The sequence below is a fragment of the Carlito syrichta genome, unplaced genomic scaffold, assembly GCF_000164805.1.
Source record: "Carlito syrichta isolate Samal-C Ts95f unplaced genomic scaffold, Tarsius_syrichta-2.0.1 Scaffold307180, whole genome shotgun sequence".
Taxonomy (NCBI): Eukaryota; Metazoa; Chordata; class Mammalia; order Primates; family Tarsiidae; genus Carlito; species Carlito syrichta.
The window spans coordinates 123,012-141,710 of record NW_007251276.1 but is presented as its reverse complement, the minus strand read 5'-3'; the positions used below and the strand labels follow the sequence as shown (position 1 = coordinate 141,710).

The window sequence follows — 18,699 nt, the reverse complement described above, 5'->3', positions numbered from 1 at the left end:
ATGCATGGGGGTTGGGAGGGAGCCACTACATGGGCAGTGATACCAGAAGCAAAAACCTCTTTACGTGCTAGGCTCCAAGGGTCCTCCAGCACAACTGCTTATCATAAAGCAGAGGTTGGAAGTTGACAAACTCAGCCCACATTCACAGAGCTTCCAAAGAGCTTTCCTGCCTCAACTTTAAATGCAAACAGTCAACCAAGGATCACCATACACGTGAAGGAACCAGGAACATGAAGAAAGATGACTCAAGGAAGAGAAAACAAATATGCTTTAACGAGTATTCACATAGACATTCAATAAGCTATTATATAGCCATAAATCAAGAGCAGGTTGTCATGAAAAGGAACAGGCAGAGAATAAGAGTGTATGTACAATTCAACAGAAAGGAAGAAAATAAGAGACTCTCCCAGGAAGTTAAAAAAAGAAACAAGATTTTTAAAATTATGAGTGACAACTAGAAATGAAAAGAATCTAGGCCTAACAACCAACAGTAGTTCTAGAAACAGAAAACAGAAAAAACAGGGAAAATAAAGCGTCAGAGAGGAGATCAAATTTCCCTGAATGGAAGAACCTAGGTTTTCAGATTCAAAGATTCAAGTGCCTATCACAATCGATTAGGAGGGAGACAGAATGACCAAAAAAAAAAAAAAAATTCACAAAAACTGTTAGGCGATCTATCATTCAATCAATAAAATTTTTTAAAATTTCCAGTAGCAGAAGCATCTGGAAAAAAACCGGAATCAGAATAATATCAGACCTTTTGTCGGTAACAGCAGTTATTAGAAGATAAAGAAATCAGGTTTTTAATTTTTTTTTTTTTTTAGTTGCCCAATCTGGAATGCAGTGGCACAATCATGGCTACTGCAGGCTCAGGTGATCCTTCCGCCTCAGTCTTCGAAGTAGCTGTAACCACAGGCACACAGCAGCACCATGTCCAGCTAATTTTTTAAATTTACTTTAGAGATAAGGTCTCATCAAGTTGTTCAGGCATGAGCTACCACACTTGGCCAGGTTTTTAATATTCTAAGGGAAAATCATCTCAGTCTAAACTTTTATACACAGTCAAAACTATTCAACATAGGGCCAGAGCAACTGCATTTCATACACCCATGCATGCACATGGGTCACTTCCTAGGAAGTTACTTAGGGAGGTATCCCTGCAAAGTGAGCAAAGAATTTGAAAGAAATAAAAGAGAGGGAGGAAAAGCATGTATTCCAGAAAGCTAGATGCACCAGGCTAACAACTGGGAGCAGAGCTTTACACAGGCTGGAAATCACAGAAAGTTCCAAGAAAGAAAAGTCTTTGAGGCCATTGCCTTGCTAAGCTATGGTGTGGCCATGTGCTCTTTGAGCTATGGACAGGTCATGTATTCTTAAGCTTTGGCCCTCTCCCCTATCTTGGGGAAGTAAATCTCCTCCCTAATTTACTTTCTAAATAAACTATATTTTCTAATCTTAAAAAAAAAAAAAAGGTTGGCCGTTGTGGCTCAAGCCTGTAATCCCAGCACTTTGGGAGGCCAAAGTGAGAGAAATGCCTGAGTCCACAGGTTCGAGAACAGTCTGGGCAACTTGGCAAGACCTCATCTCTACAATAAATCAAAAAATTAGCCGGGCGTGGTAGCACATGCCTGTAACTCCAGCTACCTGGAAGGCTGAAGTGGAAGGATCGCCAGAGCTCTGAGCAGGTCAACAATGAGGTGGCCGTCGACAGAGTGAGACTCCAACTTAAAAAAAAAGTCTTTGAGATTACAAAAAAAGAAAAAAGAAAGACCAGTCAAAATGTCTAAAACCCCAAGACACTTGATAATAAGGTAAAGATATACAAGTATAAAAAGTCTTTAAATTCAATAATAAGAACGCTGTACTTGCAGTGGCAGAGGGGTCGTGACATTGAGCACTGGGTGAGTCAGCGACCTTTTGGTGATGGGTCCATCTCTGCACTTGAGTGCTCTCTGGTAACCTGGTTTGAGAAGCAAGTAAAGTAGATTTCCCAGACTCCCTGGAAGGAGACGGGGGTACAAGCAAGCACTCTATAGGAGTCATTAGAACGAGAAAGGGAGAACTAAATATACAAAAGCGTGATCAGTGAAGAACTAACTAAAAAACTAAAACCATGACTGCAGACTAAGAGGAGGGAAAGGCTAGCACAGAGAGTTGATGAGCTACATCAGCAGGAACTCACCTAAAGCTAATTAATGGTGGCATAAACTATTACTTAGAGATTTGCAGATAATTACAGAGTAGAAAATAGAAATAATTAAAAGTGGTTTTCTTATCCACAAACAAGTATTATCTTAACAAAGTAATACTTTTTATGTTTGATCAGCTAATAGAAAAATATTTAATAAAGCAGAATGACATTTAAGAGGTATTAAGTCAAAATAGCAGATTACTACACTATAAATCACATACACTAAACAGTTGATGAAGAAAATATATTTCACCTAACGAATGCTCCATTTTAGCAAGGACCACTATAATTATCCAGTATCTAGAATGGTACTTGGTACACAATAGACACTTTAAAAATTGTGGAATGAATACATTTCATTTAATTAATAAAATGCTAGGTACAGACAGAGAGGAAAGTCTAAAGCATACACACCAAAATGTAAGCAGCAACCATCTCTAACTGGTCAAATTACAGATGTTTTTCTTTTGTCCTTTTCCTTATATTCATTTTCTAAATTTTCTACAATGAATACAAATTACTTTTATAATGGGAAAAATACTGTTAGAGACACTATCAGTTTTTCATCATTACAAGATCAATATCGCAAGACAAAAAAAACTTTTTTTTACTGAAATGCGTAACAACTAAATTAGAAAAAAGTCATAACTACTAATAATAATGAGTATGTCTGTAACATATTCATTGATCGTGGTCTAATTAAGAAAATCTGAAAAGCTTCCAAAATAATAGTATACTTCAAACTTATTCATAGCACAGATCAGGTAATTAGTTCTAATACTAGCAAACAAATCTCGTGAATCTACCAGTTCTGTATAACAGAAGTCTATCTTGATTATTTTAATTAGTTACCTTTAGATTAAGTAGCTCCATCCATAATAAGAATATATAGTATCCTTATCAGACTTCAAAGTGCAAAATCAAATCATATGCTCATTTGCCCTAACTACATAAATGTTAACATGTTATATTTTCAGAGCTGCACAGGCATACAAGTTAAACAGTAAAATACAGCATTCTTTTAAGTGGTCTTCCACCAGAGTAGGCCACATCCATTGTTCTCAAGATTTGCCTTGATTTGGAATAAATTTGAAAGCTACTTAAAGTGATCTGGGCAGCACTACATATCACAGAGGCAGAAAGATACAAAAAAATTTTGATTTTTATAAAACAATCAGTCCTCACAAGAAGAAAAGATCAAAAGAATTGCCTCAGAGGGTTTGCTTTACTTTACATTTGTCCCTGACATAGCGGATTACTTTTTTTTTTTTTTTTTTGAGTTGGAGTCTCACTCTGTCACCCAGACTGGAGTGCAGTGGCCACTCCCGGCCACCGCAGCTTCGACCTGTTGGGCTCCGGCAATCCTTCCGCCTCAGCCTTCCAAGGAGCTGGAACTACAGGCGCGCACTATCAGGCCCAGCTAATTTTTTGATTTTATTGTAGAGATGAGGACTTGCCAAGTTGCCCAGGCGGGTCTCGAACCTGTGGGCTCAGGCAATCCATTCACCTCAGCCTCCCAAAGGCACGGGGCGGATTACTTTCAATTTTCTTTTGTAAAAGATGCATTCTTTAAAAAATCAACTATAATTCTTTCAATTTTTCACTTATTCACAAAGACGATCAGGTCTTTTTTCCTTTTTTATCCAATCTGATATTTGCCATTTCTATAACCACACATAATGGACTACAGAGCAGGGATCCCTGACTCACGGGCCACTGACCACTACGGGTCCTGGCCTCTTAGGAACCAGGCCACACAGCAGGTGAGTGGCGGGCCAGTCGAGCTCCGCCTGCTGTCAGATCAGCAGCAGCATTAGATCCTCACAGAGCAAACCCTACTGTGAGGTGCACATGTGAGAGATCTAGGTTGTGTGCTCCTTATGAGAATCCTCACCCGCCCTCAGACCCCAACCCAGTTCGTGGAAAAATTGTCTTCCACAAAACTGGTCCCAAAAAGGTGAGGGACCACTGGACTAGAACATATAAGCAAATGATCAGTTCTTAAAAGTATCATGGAATTGCGAAAAAGCACGTAAGAAAATCCAGTTAGCAGCTCATCTAACAGACAAGCCCCAAAGCTGAGATGAGACTGGGGTAAATGCTCTTCAGTCTGGTGAGTAGCATGATTCAATACTGAATAGCCAATGTGGTTGTCTCTCTTATTTATCCTACTACCAAGTTTATACAGAAGTGCCTGGCAACATAGCAAGACCCTGTCTCTTTAAAAAAAATTAGTCAGATGTAGTGATGCATGCCTGTAGTCTCAGCTACTCCGGAGGGTAAGGCAGGAGGAATGCTTGGACCCAGGAGGTCAAGGCTGCAGTGAGCTATGACTGCACCACTGCACTCCAACCTGAGCAGCCAAGTAAGACCTTGTCTCTAAAAAAAAATTCTTTTTCATTCTTTTTCTTTATTCATGAAAAGAATAAAACAGCAAAAATAACCGAATATTGAAAAATAATGAGAACATCACCTGACAATATAGAAAAAAAGTACTATTTATAATATAGCATAGTAGTAAAGATTCCAAGTTCTAAAGCCAAACTACCTGCATTCAAATCCCAGTCCCGTTACTTATATAACTACCTGCGTGGCCTTGGAAAGTTACTTAAAACTGTAGAGAGTTGTGAGGATTAAATGAGACATTATGTGTAAAGTACTCAAAACAATGCCTGGTGCATAGTAAGTGTTCAACAATTGTTACCTGTTAAAATTATTGCTATAGTCAAAATATTATAAAGTTGTACAACGACACTGGTATTCAAAAAAAGGCTAATTAAAGCAATTTTTTAAAGTTTATTTTCCTTTATTATGTAATCAATAAAGGTTTTGTTAATAAACAAATTCATTTTCCAATGTCAACTTGGCTACCTTATTGTTTATACTAAATGAAACTATCCAAAATTGCCAATGATACCATGAAACAGGCACTCTTAAACAGTGCTGTTAGTTAGGGGTATATCACCTCAACCTTTAGCAAGGACTTTAAATGTTTCGGTACTCTTTATTTAAGTAAGACTATTATAATCATAATCTATACAGAGATACATATAAGGAGATCAATACAGTTATTTATAGCAAAAAAAAACTGTAAACAATCCAAGTGCCTCAATAATCAAGAATCATGGAACCAACCATGTTGCCCATCGAAGCTGGACTGGATTAAAAAAAATATGGTACATATACACAATGGAATATTATGCAGTCATAAAGAAGGACAAAAATATGGACTTTGCAGCAAGGTGGATGGATTTGGAATCTATCATACACAGTGATTTATCACAGAAACAAAGAACTGAGTTCCATATGTTCTCACTCATAAGGTGACCTTGAACAATTATAATGCTATAGGAAAGCGACTGGCAGTAGTGGAAAACTGTCAGGGGAGGGGGGTGGGACTGGCAGTTGAGGGAAACTTTTAGGGGAGGGAGGGGCATACCTCGTCAACAAGGGCACCTGCATGATCAATGTTTGCATACCTAACCCTGAATTGTACCCCACATCCTTAAAATAAATAAATTAAATTTTTTTAAAATTATCTTGACAGCAATTAAGTCATTTTTTAAAAAAGCATTTTATAACACTGAAAAATGTTCATGTTAAGATAAAAAGCAGAATACAAAAATAATCATAGAGTTCTAATTGTCTGCTAATCCTAGCACACCTAGCATAATCTGGTAAATGTTCAGTAAATACTTATTGACTATATGAATGAGCAGAGTCAAATTCAATATCTTTACCCCATATTTTCTGGTTCTCATTTATTTGGCTCTCATAGCCTACCTCTACTTTAAAAAAATAAAATGTTAAGAAATATTAACAACAAAGAATTTGTTGTAATCTTCCAAAGCTTCACATGCTTACTACTCCTTATGGGCAAGTGAACATTCTATCTCAGGGCTGCACCTATGCTCACAACAGAATTTTTACCTATATCTACTTAGCTCTAAGAGTTTGCTAGCCAGATTTTGTAACAGGTAATAAATTTGTTTTTTATTTTTAAATACCATTCCAAAGACTGTATCTCCATGAATTAGTAGTAACTCTCATACTTGGGATTTATTTAGAAGAACCTACTATTTAAAGAACCCTTTTATCCTTTAGTAAATACTAAAGGTGAGACTAGTCCAAGGATTTGGTTTTTAAAAATCAGACTGTTTTGCCTTGACCTCCTTTTCTTCTTGTACAGTATACCACAGCCTAAAAGAATTCTGAATGAACTCTGGGAATCCAAATGCTGTTTCCCACGTAATAGTGGTTTTCAAAGGACTCTTTGGCTACAACAACTAACATTTATTGATACTATCCTAAACGTTTTATGTGGTTCTCCTTTAATCAATTAATGAACAAATTATCAGGCATATTCTCAACTCAACGGCTGGCTAAATATTACTCTGGTTTAGGGCACTGACTTTTAAGCTGTATTCTACAGGGCACTAAAGCTCCCAAACTCAGCTAAAAAATCAGAATCAACTGGGATGCTTCTTAAAAATACATATTCTCAGAGCCAACCCAATCCTAGTGAATAGCGAATCTCTCAAGTTTTGTTGTTTTTTTTTTAAATAAGAGCCCCCTGATGGTAACACTGCTGTCCTTAAAAGTTCCACGGTAGCCTCAGGACACCTCCATGCTTTCCCATCATGTCAAACACCAAAGCCGCCTTCATCTATTTCATACAGTGGGGTCCCAAGTAAGATGGGGAGGAAGCCAAATGAGTTCTGCGACCTTCTTTTTTAACCACTTTACCTCCAGATGTCATTAAATACAGCTTCGGATCAGGAAACAATGTTTCTGACCGACCTCAAATCATTCTCCGTTAGTCTCACTTGCCCATTATAAAGAAGAAACACAGCAGCCATAACTTGATCGAGCCCTTCTCAGCTGCAAGAAAACAAGCCTGGCTTTCTCATGATAGTGCTGATTAACACTACTGTAAAAATAGCACTGGAGTCTTTAAATGATGTGATCTGGTCTATGTTCTCTTTAAGACTTTTAGTTATCACCAGAGTATACGAAATATCTATTAACTCCTAAGACTAGTGTAATAAGCATACTTCCCATTACAAGGAGGAAAAACTACCTTAAACTATTTTATATAAGTTTATTCTATTCTATTCTATTCCATTCTATTCCATTCTAGTCAGGGTTTCACTCTGTCGCCCAGGCTGAAGTAGTACAATCATGGCTCACTGCAGCCTCAACCTCCTTGGCTCAATCCTTCCACCTCGGCCCAGATAATTTTTTTTTTTTTTTTTGTAGAGATGAGGTCTCGCTATGTTGCCTAGGCTGGTCTCGAACTTCTGGGCTCAAGCAAGCCTCTCACCTCCACCCCCCCAAAGTGCTAGAATGACAAGTGTGAGCCCTCATGCCTAGCCTTAAATCTAATTTGTCGCGTCCTAGCCTGGCAACATAGCAAAACGTCATCTCTACAAAAAAAATCAAAGAATGAGCCAGACATGGCAGCGCGTGCCTGTAGTCTCATCTACTCAGGAGTCTGATGGAGGAGGAGTGCTTGCGCTCAGGCGGGCAAGGCTGCAGGGAGCTGTGACCGTGCCACTGCACTCCAGCCTTGGCGACACAGTGAGATTCTGACTTTAAAAAAATGTTTTAATAAAACAAATAAAAGTTCAAGTACCAGAATACAGAACAGTGAAGAAAAAAATCGAGAGAGTGCAAGACCAGAGTTGTATTGCTGATTTTGCCATACACTATACCATCTGTGTGATTTGAAGCAAGTACTGTGTTTTTCTGGATTCTCGTCCCTTAAGACACCTCCACAAAAAGTCTAAGTCTCTCCAGAACAATTCAAAAATTAAAGTGCTTTCCAGATACAACTTTATTTACCACTGAGCTTCTAAATATGAGCTATTATATCATGGCTGTAATTAACATTTATTAGTAACTAATAGGACAGAGATAAATTATTATTTAACCAACACATTTAGTCTTATGTTCTCATGCTAGATATCACAAGGAACTATTTGCTTTGCTGTCAAAAGAAAAATAGAGCTAAACAGAAACTGATATTTGGTCTAACCTCTTCCCACAAGTGAAACTGAACAAGAGCTAAGTGAACAAACCTAAATGAAAGTAGTACACACAATACCTAACTGATCATCATTTGACTCATTCTATTCCTAAATGATAAAACAGTTTGTTTTTTCCTTGTAGTTCACTGAAACTTATTGCAGAGACATGTGAAACCTCTTTAATATTCTTCTCCGTCTGTAAGACTTTTCTAGTCTAGCATCTCATTACCTTATCCATACTATTCCTGTCTGAACATCCAGTTCCGGTCATTAGAATAAACATGTTACAAACATTATTAATGAGATACATATCAAGAAATCTAAGCAAGCTACCAACCACCTGGGATAATTGTATTGTTCTGTATAAAAACCACTACAGCAGCAAACACAGAAGCTGCCTGAACATATTATCATTGATCCACACAACAGCTATTTCTTGATGACACTATTCGCAAGTCACTAAGTACACTTGTCAGGGCATTCAGCATGACCATACACTGAGCACCTGTTGTAACAAAGGCATGGAACGTGATTTTCATGAGGAAAAAAAGCTTAATCTGCCTTTCAAATGTATACATTTAGTAAATTACACTAAAAAATCTTATCAAAGTACCAATAGCTTAGCAATAACTTAAAATTAATGGGAAGAAAACTTACTTCAAGATTTAAAATTTACTGAAGCAAATTTTTAAAAACAAATCTTTATATTAAATTTGTTTTCCTCCCTTAAGCTTGCTTTTTACACTTTCTTTTCACATGCCTGTCACTGTTGCACATTACATGCAATGTGTTCATAACTGTGTGCATGTTGCATGAGATGGGCCTTTCACTGTTCACGTCGTATGACATAAGCTCGTAACTCGGTTCATGTCGCTTGAGTCGAGCCTGTCACGTGTATTCAATCATGTATTCAATCATGAGTTGAGAAAGTATGGCTTAAATAACATTTTTCTGAAATACAGCCACCGGTCATTTGTTTATGTAAGAGGAGTGGGAAATAGCCGCTTTTATGCTGCAATGGCAGAGTAGCTGAGACAGGGACTGTAAGCCTAAGATATCTACTATCAGGGTCCTTTCAGAATAAATGTCAAGGGAAAACTTAAACCTGGATTAGAGGAAACACTTCTTAAAGCTAGGGATTCTGTCTTAAGCATTCCTGATCCATGTAGCACCTAATACAGTGCCCTAAAGGTGATAGGACTTTCAATATAATTTCTGAATGAATGAAAGAAAAGGGATTCCCAGACCAGGATCCAGAAGAATGAATCTGTCTATAATTTCTTCCAAGAAGCATTATGCAAATATACCTCAATTACTTAAACAGATGTGTTATAAAAAGCTGAATATAAATTACATTTCCATAAATGCCTAAGTGCCTTTTTTTAATTCCTGCAATAATTTTCCTTGTAAAGCAAGTCCCACATTTACTTTGTATCTTCAGTTCTTCTTGCAGCAGAGTATGCTTATATACGTGTATGTGTTACATAAATATATAAGGCAATAGAGATAGATAGATAGACAAACAGACAGACAGATACACACACACACACATATATACATGTAAAAATTGTAACTGCACGACCAGTTCAAACTGGGCCTACTCTGTTGATAACAAAATGTCAAGATCTTATAACAGAGTCAAAACTATAGCCTGGCTGTGTAAGACAGAAAAAGCTTTAACCTCTAACAACACCTAGAACCAATGATTCCACCCTGTAGAACGAAGAAGACCAAGACATGACCTGAACCTGAACACCAGAACCCTTTCAAAAGCAAGGGATTCACTGGTCCAGAAGATCCAGGGCTAAAATCTGCCTCAACATGCCTTACAATAAATGGTCAAATTTGAAGCCCTCCAGTCAAACCCTGCCAAGTCAACATTCCTAAATCCTTGCCCCAGACCCCGAATCAGGGAGACAGATTTGAGCTGCATCTGCTGTCTCTTTGTTGGCCAGTTGTCAAAAGCTAGTGCCATAGTACGGGCTTCTAAGTGGGTCAGAACAGCAAACGCACTTGCTTGGTAACAAAATCAGTGGCTTTTACTGACCATCTACTGCAATTGCTTTAAGTTAATTACTCCATTTAATCCTTTGGCAGCAACTAAGGGCAACAGATCATTTCTATCCTATATAAACCCAAACAAAAGAAGTGCTTTCTCAGGTCTATCTAGTTTTAAATTCTGTTCTACTATATAATTTTCCTTGAAATATGCGATTTTTTTTTTGTTAAATGGCTTATATTTCTGTCAGGAAATTAAATGTGACATAAAAATGTGGGGTTTTTTAAATCTCAAAAATTGTCCAACCACCACAAGTGCTTTCATGTCTTTAATATGAAGGCATTAGCAGCTTTTAACTGACTAATTAATTCACTAAATATTGAGTACCTGCCATGTGTCAGGCTACTCTAGGTACAAGGGACTCAGGGGTTAAAAAGACAAAAGTCTCAGCCTTCATGGATTATGCTTTCATTGTGATTATCAATTCAATGCAAGACTTTTGTTGAGGTATACATGTTATTCCCATGGCCTTAGATTTTCCCTATGTCAAACACAGTCTGAGCTATTATCCTTTACTATCTGCATTACAACCGTAGTTACACAAAATAATAATTTTCACCAATAATGATTCAGAAACAGTTGAAATTAAATTCATTGACTTTAATCATTCAGCAGAAATAATTAAAATAAAATGTGAGGGAATTAATTCTAAAATTCTTATATACGTCTAAGTCTTCAACACTTTTAATGGATGTTGTATTAATTTATTGGAAAAACTGATCATTTCTTTTTATTGCATCACAAATTCTGCTATTAAACTAAGTACACCAAGAAATCCCATTATAAAACTCCAATTATCTTTAATAATTACAATATCCCAGAATATCTGTGAAAAGGCAGCATTCCACAATTACAAGCCAATTCAAGTCCAACCGTGACTGCATCACTCCTGACTGCACTCGTACGCAGTAGAACTGACTCGCCGCTCCCGGGAAGAGCTTCCCAGAAAAAAATGAAGTGAAAGTATTCCAGACAAAAGAAACGTTAAGAAAAAGTTTCACTTTAGAAACTGTCAGAGTTCAATGAGCTCCTTTATTTATTTATTTACTTACTTTGAGTTGGAGTCTCACTCTTGTCGCCCAGGTTGGAGTGCAGTAGCACACTCACAGCCACCGCAGCCTTGACCTGCTGGGTTCAGGCGATTCTTCCACCTCAGCCTTCCAAGTAGCTGGAACTACAGACACATGCCACCATGCCTGGCTAGTTTTTTGTGATTTATTGTAGATACGAGGTCTCATCAAGTTGCCCAGGCTGGACTCGAATCCCTGGGCTCAGGCAATCCTCTCGCCTCAGCCTCCCAAAGTGCTGGGTGCCACTGCACCCAGCCCAATGAGCTCCTTTAAAAGAACCTTCTTTGTTTGGCAACTTTCAACAAAATTAAAAGACAATTTAACTAAGGTGGCATCAAGAACTATAGAGTGACTATCAATTATACCTATCAGTCTCTCATTGAGAGTCATTTTGCTTAACTCCATAAGAAGGAAGGTGGGACTAAATTGCAACACACCTTCACCAAGATTATAGTTTAATAAAATGATTTTATCTTAACACATGCACAACATATATTTTCATTAAAACCTTGAAGCTGCAGTTTTAGCTCATTTATCCTCTAGAAAAAGCTTGCCACGCATAACCCATTAGACTAGGCCTCACTATCAAACCTCACAGCCAAATCAAAAAGTCTGACGTCATTTTTATTCCCAATGCACAGCAGATAAACATTTATTGTGTCAATTTTACCACATCTGAATTTGATGTGAGAAAGAAAGGTAGGCAATGACAGAAACAAAGCCCTGCCATAACTGTCTCTTGAATGAAGTAAGGGCTGTCATCTACTTCCTAACAAAACTCTCTTTGCTCTCTTGGAAATCTCTCCCGGGAGGCATTCTGTAACAACAGCCAAGGGAAAAGAGGGGAAGTCTTTCTTCAAAGGAAAAAGATCACTTTCAATGCACTGCCCCACTCTACTGTATGTATGAGTTGAGAACATCCCAGCCCAATCTAAAATATCTTGCTGCTAAATCCAACAAACACTTTCCACGCCTTAGTGTACCAATTTTCTGTGAGATTTAGTGTGGCCGACCTCTCTCCTCGGGCGGAATTTTACTTTCCCTCAGCTTCAATGGCAGACATTGTTCTCAGGTTTCTCCCACCCCCTCACCCCCCACTCTCAGTCACCACTGCTTCCTCCACCCAACAGCCTGTCCACATCCTTCTCCTTGCTATCACATGTTCTCGGCTCCTAAAACGGCATTTTCAACTCAGAGTTTCCTCTTATGCCCAAGATCCGAATATTCAAATATCCAAGGAATGCTAAGGAAATGTGTACCGGAAGTATACCTAAACTAGTTTATTCTGTGTTTACCTTACTTTTTCAGAAAATGATTTCAATTTATATTTGTTGAATCAATTGGGAATTTATTTGGCTATGAGATATGTGTTGAAGCTCTAAAGTGAATCTGCGCCAAGCTATTAATCAGCTATCGCCAAATGATTTATTATTAGTTAAATAATAATCTGCAAGCTTTATGAAACAGGGACGGTGTCCATCTTATTCACTACTGTTTCCCCAGAACCTGGCATGATACCTGACTTTCTATAAAGATGCAGGAAATAGGAGCTGTAATTTGGTGACTGACTAAAATCTTGAGGGTGAAGAATGCAACAAGAAATACATGTCAACACTCAGAAAAAAGTCAAATAGACAAGTTTTACTACTCAAAATTCAAAGACTGAAATATAGCCAAGTGCTATGGTTTGAATGTTTCTGTTTCCTCAAAACTCATGTTGAAACTTAACCCCAGGTCAACAGTATTGAGAGGCTGTACCTTTAGGAGGTGATTAAGCCATGAGGCTCTGCCCTCATGGTTGGGATTAACAACCTTACAAGCCGGGTTCGGTGGCTCAGCCTGTAATCCCGCGCCTTGGGAGGCTGAGGTGAGTGGATTGTCTGAGCCGGCGGGTTCAAGACCCGCCTGGGCAACTTGGCGAGACCTCATCTCTACAATAAATCAAAAAATCAGCCGGGCATGGTAGCGCGTGCCTGTAATTCCAGCTACTCGGAAGGCTGAGGTGGAATGATCGCCGGAGCCCAGCAGATCGAGGTTGTGCACACTCCAGTCTGGGTGACAGAGTGAGACTCCAACTCAAAAAAAAAAAAAAAAAACCTTACAAAAGGGCTAGAGGGACCTAGCAAGGCCCTTTTACACTTCTACCTTCCACAATGTAAGGACACAGCAACAAGGTGCCATCATGGAAGCAAAGAACAACCTTCACCAGACATCAAACCAGTCGGCAACTTGATCCAGCCTCCAGAACTGTGAGAAGTACATTTCTGTTCTTTCTAAATTGCCATCTCAGGTATTTTATGATAGTAACACAAATGAACAAGACACCAAGTACCATCAAACACCTGGTAACTTTTTTAAAGATGCTCTCCGATATCATTATAAAAGATACTGCAGACAAAAAAACAGCAAAGAAAAATATCACCAAGTAATCAATGTAAACTATTGTAAAATAAGCCTTCTGTATAATAACGCCCAGTGCACACAAGATGTTCACTATCAGAATGGCATACTTCCAAGTGGACGGTTATGACTCAGTTCCAGATCGAGGAAGATATTCTTCATTAAAATTGAATTTGAGGCATTAATTCTTCATAGCAAAGTAATGATAATGATAATAATGACAATAATAAAAGATGAGGTTTTTCAATGGGTAGAACTGCTAGATTACTCATAATCTGAAAGTTTTCCAGATAAAAAAAATCAAACCACAGAAATAACAAGAAGAAATATGGGAGAAATAATCCTTCTCTAGCCTCAGTATAAGGAAAGGCTTTCTAACAATATGCAAATTCCAGAGGCAATGAAAGATTAATAAATTTGACTTCATAAAATAATAAAATTTTATATGGCAAAAAAAATGACCAAAGTCAAAAGACAGTAGGAAAGAAACAAGGAAAGATAATTCCCAAAAGAGAGAAGAGAGAGAAGCACAGCCCTTAAGCATCCGAAAAGATGCTCAATCTCATTCACAATTAAAACTACACTAAGATAACCATTTCTCACTTAACAGATTGGTCAAAATTTTTAAATGTGAAAACACATTCTGTTAGTGAGGCTGCGATGGTACAGGCATCCTCACAGAATGCCTGTGGAAATACAATCTGGTACTACCCTTTTGGAGCAGAAACTCCAAATACATAACAAAACTTCATATAAACTTAGCCTTTGACTCAGCAGTTCTTCCTTCTGGAAATTTACCCTGACGTTGCACATTCGACAACAGGGGGGTTGGTGGAGGGCAACAGGTTATCTATCACAGCACCGTTTGTAATCACAAAGTACTGGAACAAATCTCAATGTCTACACATGGGACAGTGATTGACTGACTCACGGTACATCCACACCATTAGTACTACGCAACTGTAAAAAAGAATAAGGATGATTTCTATGAAGTGATATGCAGTAATTCCTAGAATATACGATAATATGAAGAAAAGCAAGGTGCAAAGGACTGTCCAGTTCTAAAGAGTATATGGTACTTTACCTGTAAGAAGGGGAAAAGAAAAATACATGTGTATCTGCTCATTTGTGCAAACAGAAACATGGTAAGGATAAACTATAAAATCAAGAGCTTGGTTAGCTACAGGCAATAGGCAGAACAGGATGAAAGGCTAAGAGAAAAGGGAAGAATTAATGGGACAGGAGAAAGTGACACTTCTCAGAGTGTACCATTTTGTGTGGTTCTGACTTTTGGAGCCCTGGTCCTATTTCACATACTCAGAAAAATAAAAATTAAAGTCAAAGCATGAGGTTGAACTCAAACCAAAATACAAGCAGAAACCAATGAATTATGAGTGAAAACATAACTACACTAAGGGATTGACAGGAAGCAAGAAAATAATCTACGTAACTTTGGCACACAGGACGTTTTGACTACATACCGTAAGACAAAAGTCAGACCACAAAGACTGTACTCTATTCAAATGGATTTCTCACAGGTGCTTGGGACAGCAATTCCAAAACTACTTTATGTACATTACAGCAAATGTTGTAGATAACAAAAACCAAGTTTCTCACTGTCAGAGAGAACATTTACAAGAAAAGGAGAAAAACTTGAATAAATCCTATGGTACTGATTTAGAATAGGAAGTATCAATATAAACACATAATTTTGGAAAAAAATGTAAACATACACAAACACACACAGATAGATATTGAAATAGGAACAGAAGTGGGTATATGTATGTATATATGCACACACATACACACACATATTTCCTAGCTCTATTTTCTGAGAAGGCCTAGAAGCCATTATGCCACAGTACTAAGGAGTCCTCCTAGTGAGCAAAAATTGGTTTCTTACCCTTAAAAAATGCTTGACTCCAGGGCTGGGAAACATACAAGATAAACCTGGAACACCTAGGTGTGTCACAGAGAAAGGAAATGGTCAAAAATAATGAGGAGACATCAAAAAGAAGTCACTTGAAGGGGTTTTCAGTGTTCAAATGTAAAGACATTCTGAGCAATAATATAATTACTAAAACAGACTATAACCCAGTGACATAATACAAGTCTATAAGACCAAACTGACAGAATAGAGGCAGAAAGAAAAGAAATGAGAAAGAAGAAAAAGCTCTTCCTGGCTGGGCGTGGTGGTTCATGCCTAGAATCCCAGAACTTTGCGAGGCTGAGATGGGAGGACTGCTTGAGCCCAGGGGTTTAAGACCAGCCCGGGCAACACAGCAAGGCCTCATCGCACTCCACAAAAAATTTTTTTTAATTATCCATGCATGGAGAACCTGGTGCTAAACCATTCACAGACAACCGGGTTCTGGGTTGGGGTTTCGAAGGTAGCAGAGCAGCTCCTTCACTGCCATCTACTGAAAGTCAGCCCTCAACACAAGGGTTTGTAAGAGAAAAAAATTAAAAATAAATAAAATAAAATTAGCCACATGTGGTGGCATGTGTTTGTAGTCCCAGATACTCAGGAGGCTGAGGCAGAAGAAGCATCTGAGCCCACAAGATGAGGGCTGTGGTGAGCCGTGATTGTGTCAATGCACTTCAACCTGGGCAATAGAGTGAGATCCTTACTCAAAAACAAAAACAAAAAAAGTTCTTCCTTACAGATGAATTCCACTATTCTACTTAGCAAACAATACACTGTTAACTTTCAGGTAAGAATCATCAATGAGCCGGGCTCGGTGGCTCAGCCTGTAATCCCGCGCCTTTGGGAGGCTGAGGTGAGTGGATTGCCTGAGCCCGCGGGTTCGAGACCCGCCTGGGCAGCAAGACCTCATCTCTACAATAAATCAAAAAAAAATCAGCCGGGCATGGTAGCGCATGCCTGTAATTCCAGCTACTCAGAAGGCTCAGGTGGAAGGGTCGCCGGAGCCCAGCAGGCGAGGCTGCGGTGGCCAGGAGCGGCCACTGCACTCCAGTCTGGGTGACCGAGTGAGACTCCAACTCAAAAAAAAAAAAGAATCATCAATGAATGTTAAAATGAGTGGGAAAATGTACAAGAAACAGGATATTTGCATAGTCTCAGAATATCTCCCCCACAAGATTTTTATTAAGTACAAAGAGAAAAATGGCAACTTAATCATGGACAATCTTATAGACACCAACTTAACCAAGAGACAAAGTTAACAATGGAACAATTCAACATCATGTGCCTTCTGAAATGACACACACAATATTACTTCTGTGATGTTCTTGTCAAACTGAATAACCTGAATCATGAGGAGGCATCAAATTCAACTTAGAGACAAGCTACAAGGCAACTGGCCAATGGTTTTCCAAAGTGTCAAAGTCATGAAAGAAAGTCTTGAAACTGGCCAGGCATAGTGGCTCATCCTTGTAATCCCAACACTTGCGGAGGCCAAGGCAGTAGGATCACTTGAGGCCAGAAGTTAGAGACTAGCCTGGGCAACATAATGAGACTGCCTCTACAAAAAAATAAAATTAAAAAGTTAAAAAATTTAAAAAAAGAAAAACAAAGCCTAGGGAATTGGAATTGTTCCCCAAAAAGGAAAGGAAGACATAACCTAATGAAACCTGTGATCCTGGATTAAGTTTTGGCCCAGAAAAAGGACACTGAGATTTTTAGTGAAATTTGAATAAGGTCAGTAGCCAGATAGTATCAATGTTAATTTCTTGATTTTGACCATTGTACTGTAGCTATCTGTTTATATTATTTGGCTTTACATTTAGGAAATAATCTCTAGTCCGCAATGTTTTAGAATTAAAATAGGATTTCCTGTCAAAATTGTCACTCTACTCACTGTTATCTTTAGGACTTGGCCAGACTAGTGCAAAATTCCTTTTACTGCTAACTACATCCAGGTCTTCAATCACACTCAATTTGAAAGATCGTTGGAGTCAAAAAATGTTACTAGATACAACGAATGGCCACTAAGTTATGAATTGAGATAATAAAAAGAGAACCAGCACTCTATACTGACAAGACTTTAAACACCGTGGAGCCGAGTGCCATGGCTCATGCCTGTAATTCCAGCACTTTGGGAGGCCTGAGCCCAGGGATTCAAGACCAGCCTGGGCAACTTGGCAAGACCTCATCTCTGTAATAAATCAAAATATTAGCCGAGCATGGTGGTACATGCCTATGGTTCCACTACTTGGAAGGCTGAGGCGGAGGGATCACCTGAGCCCAGCGGGTTGAGGCTGCAGTAGCCAGGAGTGTCCAACCGCACTCCAGCCTGGGCAACAAAGTGATACTTCGCCTGACTCAAAATAAATAAATTAATAAAGACAGACAGACAACGGAGTCTGGAGCTCACAACTCTTAATCAGCTGTTCTGAGTTCACATTCAAGCCCATCCTACAGCCCCCTCAGATTCACTTCACCCCAGAAGTCATAGACCCTCTCCTATGCTATTGGATTTCAAGACTACTATGCAAAAGACAGATTTTGCACTGGTCCAGAAAACACCTTGCATAAATTTTTTTCTTCCTAGAAGAAAGTATCCTAAAACAGAGTAGACAGTCAATAAATTCTCAGGGCTTTTCGTTTTGGTTTTAGTCGAGTATGATTCTACAAGAAATAGGATATTTCCATTGTCAATCAAAAACATCTTATCTCAAACTACTTAGATGATTACCTAAGGCTGTGACAGTACTGAGACACAGAGTAATGGGCACACAACTACAGAGGGAAAATTAAAGTAGAAAGGCAGAAACAAGTAACAAATTTTACAGGCTTTATTACTTGGCTCAAGGTTTACTAGGATACTGTGAATAAGGCAATATAGAAAGCAAAGAGTACCTAAAATATGCAACTCATCAGCAGTTCAATCTATGCCTCAAACCCACATCCCCAATCTATTTTGCAGTGTAAAACCTAGAGACAAACAGCCTGGTCCTCACCTTTTCCACTCTTTCTCTACTCAAAAG

General features: G+C 38.5%; 1 protein-coding gene across 3 annotated transcripts in view; it reads right to left on the bottom strand.

The window, feature by feature from the left end:
* Window positions 1–18,699, bottom strand: part of RNGTT (RNA guanylyltransferase and 5'-phosphatase) — a 297,963-nt gene that overhangs the window by 241,949 nt on the left and 37,315 nt on the right. The gene's annotated exons all lie outside the window — the stretch shown is intronic.